This window comes from Wyeomyia smithii, chromosome 3, assembly GCF_029784165.1.
Source record: "Wyeomyia smithii strain HCP4-BCI-WySm-NY-G18 chromosome 3, ASM2978416v1, whole genome shotgun sequence".
Taxonomy (NCBI): Eukaryota; Metazoa; Arthropoda; class Insecta; order Diptera; family Culicidae; genus Wyeomyia; species Wyeomyia smithii.
In genome coordinates, this window is record NC_073696.1 from 179,209,047 (window position 1) to 179,213,351 (window position 4,305).

The 4,305-nt window shown below is 34.5% G+C and overlaps 1 long non-coding RNA gene across 1 annotated transcript; it reads left to right on the top strand.

Moving 5' to 3' along the window:
• Positions 1 to 1,499: 1,499 nt before the first annotated feature.
• On the top strand, positions 1,500 to 2,759 carry LOC129733181 (uncharacterized). The gene is made up of 3 exons (XR_008729443.1): positions 1,500 to 1,626; positions 1,695 to 1,991; positions 2,626 to 2,759. It is a non-coding gene; the product is annotated as an uncharacterized LOC129733181 (long non-coding RNA).
• The last annotated feature ends 1,546 nt before the right edge of the window (positions 2,760 to 4,305 follow it).

The window sequence follows — 4,305 nt, forward strand, 5'->3', positions numbered from 1 at the left end:
GGACCAGTTTTTGGTGATTTAAAACCCCCTTTTCTCTCCGTGGACAGTCGTTCATATATATATATATATATATATATATATATATATATATATATATATATATATATATATATATATATATATATATATATATATATATATATATATATATATATATATATATATATATATATATATATATATATATATATATATATATATATCCTAAAATTTTGTACAAATTTTGGACGTTCACCTAATAGACTGTTGACGTGGAATGTGAATAACCCCCGAATTGCCTTTTTATATAAATAAACTCATTTAAGTCGTTTTCAATTATTCAAACTTGGTAAAGCAGTATAGTTTCACTTCAAATTCATCAAAACAATGAAATGATCAAAGTCACCCCGGAATGATGATCGATGTGGAAATTGTTAGGCACCTTCAAAAACAGCAGAACTGTTGCTAAACTTTTGAGGTAGTGACATGATCTTGCTCAATGCGTGCCAGTACTCATTTTAAAAATGTCAAACAATTTGGTTTTCAGTACATTCCCAAAATATTTAAGATGTATTCAAAAAAGTGATCAAAGTCACCCCAGTTTATGGTACACTAATTGCTGGTTTTATTACAAAGAGGCAATAGTGTTCAATTGCTGGCGCTGGTGATTTTTACAACTTCAATTGCTCCGTTAACACTGCACCAATGCGTTCATGTGCCACGCAAATGAAATCACCTGCATTATTCTAATCATGCTGTGGATTACGTAGAAATATGTAAGTGTTTTTAGCTATGTGAAGTAAAACTGGTAAGTAGGTAGTTAAACCACTAATGTTTGAGTTGAGTTATAGGTTTGAGAATTGTGATAGTTATATTGTATAAATCAAATTCTCTTAAAATTCTATGTTTCTTGACCGACGCGTTCCTTTTTATTTCAGCTGTCTTTATAGCACCCTCAATGATAATAGTTTGCAATTATCACGCTCTCTCAAATGAATAATCGCATATATCAACATCCTAACGGTTATCGGCTTCGGCACTATCAAACTGAAATCGATTATCCTTCATGCGACGATATCGTTTCGCTCTTAATTACGCAATATTTATAATGTTGCACCAGAATTGCACTGGCATTTCGGCTTCTAGAGGATGGCAGCCGTGTCACGAATACTAGGGGTCACATCGAGCTCGTATACGAATACCGAGCCGTAAACTGCGTATCTTCCATTACTCGTCAATGGAGGTGATTATTTTCACGGCTGGGTATTTGTTTACGAGCTCGACATGAATCCCCCTACTATCTAGATTCGGACGAATGCCAGCAACAAATCTAATACCTTTACTTTCAATCAAAATGAGGCTGGAGAATGTATTTTATTTATTTGCAGACGATTCGGCGATTGAACGGCTCTCACGTTTGCCTATTTCCATCGGTTCAATCGCAACAATACAATCTGACACAAAGTCAATACGTACAACACAAGCTGGAGTACATAGGAATAAATGATGTTTGTGGTGTGTTATTGACAGAACATGTCTTTATTAACGCCGTCTGAGAGATTCTTCAATTATTTGATTGACACATTGAAAAAATACTGGTACTTGGTGTGTTACGAGAATGCTATTAAAACACAAAATTACAGTCCAGTGAGCCTAATATATATCAGATAATCGAATGGCTTCTATATAACGCATAATTTGTTGCTACACTTTAGCTATATTATTGTTGCGAGGCGCTTTATATCCGGTGCTCTGTATCCGGCAGGCGATATGCCCCGCTAGAAATCGTTCATTGGCTCGATACGCTCGCTTCATTTTACCGCCAGGCAGAAAGCAAATCGCCGCTCGTGAACCTAATTACTATTATGCAACCTGCACCGATAGAGACCGATCGCGGGACTTTATGCCATGATGAAGTTGATCATTATTTACGCATACAAACGCGTCTCGCCTCAATTATTGTGACATTTGCATGCCATAAATTATGCGGTCGGACAAATTAGTAGCGACAGGTAAGCTGATAGGTTTCATTTTATGCATCAAATCGGACAATAAAGTGAACATACGGTGGGCGGGATTCACTTGTTAGAATCGTGAGCCCGAGGAAATAAATTTTTATAACAATAATAATGACACATCTGCTTGTTACGGGAAATAAGGATCAAAAAACTAATTTATCACATTTACGGTAGAAATTAAATATTCCCATGGTGTGTGGAAAACAATTTACCTCCTTGTTTATTGATAAACAATAAAAGTATACTAGCTACCGATACTTATTGCAGTCATAATTACTGAACCCGCACAAATTTTCTGAATTTATGCATCCTATACGTGATGATTCATATATTAATTTAATAGTATAAACAGAATGTTTCGCGGTTTGATTTTTATTAAATAGTTCATTCGTGAAAATGCATCCTGCATGCAAATTACAAAAACATTATTACAACATCATTATTCTCATAATTTTCAGAACACACTACACAAATGACATCGGTAACAATATAACTACGAAAGAATTATTTAAAAAATGAAACAATGATATATCATTTCAAACCATTCATTCATTTTAAAGACAGTTAGAATCTCATAAACGTTACCACTTGCATTTGTACAGATTTTTCTTTTTTGTTTTTTTTTCAGACCGGTCCGATACATTTTTATACAGCAAACAATGATAAGTGAGTATTTTTCGATTTTACATCTTCTACATTATTGCAGCTCTATTAATTATTTTAAAATTGTTCATCCAATAATCAAGGGATGCACTGCAAACGGACATTAAAAATGAACTGATAAAGGCGTGTATATCAATTTGAGTGCACCGTCATCGATAATTTTCTGAGCGTTACTCAGTTCATTTACACTAAAAATGTCGACACTGATAAGCAAACTGGGTAACATTTGGTAGCTTGCCAGTAATATAAATACCCAATAAATCATACAAACAACACAAAATTTCACGAACGATTCCTTATCGTAGATGCATGTTGTTGTTTGGGTGTTGCAAATCCGGCTCAAATCTCTCTTCCGTTTTTTAAAACTATTCAAAGAGATTTACGAAAAGCATTGCAGCTTACAAACACAACTACTTGAAGGATGATTCTACTTAACATATACCCCAAATACAAAGTAACTCAAGGGATTGAGATTAGGTGATGAGACAGGCCGTTCTTGTGATGATATGAAATGGGGTAAATTCTGTCAACACCGATGTTGTGTTACTTTCGATTGATGAGAAGGAGCATAATTTTGTCGGAAGAGGTAGCATCCATCTGGGATTGATTTCGAAGCATGAAGCAACAAATGATTTTTCGAAAACATGTTCGATGTAGTAATTGGTATTGATTTTCACCACCAATTCGATGAAAAGCAACGGAAGCTTATTATTTGGGAAATTCAACCTCAAACCATCACTCTCTCGTAAAAAACATCTCGGAACCGCTGCACAGCTAGCGTATCTTTGGGGATATCAGCAAGCTTCACTCCACATACATGGTTATTTCGCTTGTTGTGAGTATCTTGTAACAGAGGAAAAATTCATCTGAAAAAAAAAGGTTCGATAACCAGCATGCTGTAACAGTAACTGCTTACATCGAATGATTTTAACCTGTCTGATTCTTCTTTAGTTTAGAAGCTCGCTATTGCATGAATGCCTTGAATTTCAAAGGATGTCTAATCGACGGTTTGCTTTCTAACTCGTTTTATCTTGTTTTTGTGTGTCCCTAATCGTTGGCAGAGGAATGATGCGAAGGAAAGTCGTCTGTAAGCACCGTAATAAATGGTTGCAACATTCTTGTAAATCGTTACTATTATTAATGATCTTTTAATGACTTTATGTTGAAAATTTGATAAATATATGTAGATTTATCTAGCTCATAGAGTCACGTGTGAAATTCGTCTCAAACATGCTAATTTCCACGTGAAAATCGATTTGGAAAAAATACTTTTCGCGCACAGTCCGGTTTTTGCTCTTTCTTTCGTTTCCTTTGGAGACGGTTTCACTATGGCATATTCGTGTGAGATCAATTTTGGTTGTGAAATAAAGCCGTTACATATTTCATTTTATTTTATGTGCTGAAGAAACTGTATAGGGTTGGTTGTTACATTGTTTATATTATTGCATTCGTGAATGATCGCAAGTGATAAGTTCAAGTAAAGTTCTTCTCCTTGATAACATTTTGAAAGATAAATTATCTTGTATCGCTATTTTTATGTCAATCACTATTATCCAACACTAATGAAAAAACTACCTGGAAACAATGTGATATCCATGTTGTAATTCAAAATATCATCCGGGTTCGATTTACAGTTTTTAGACAA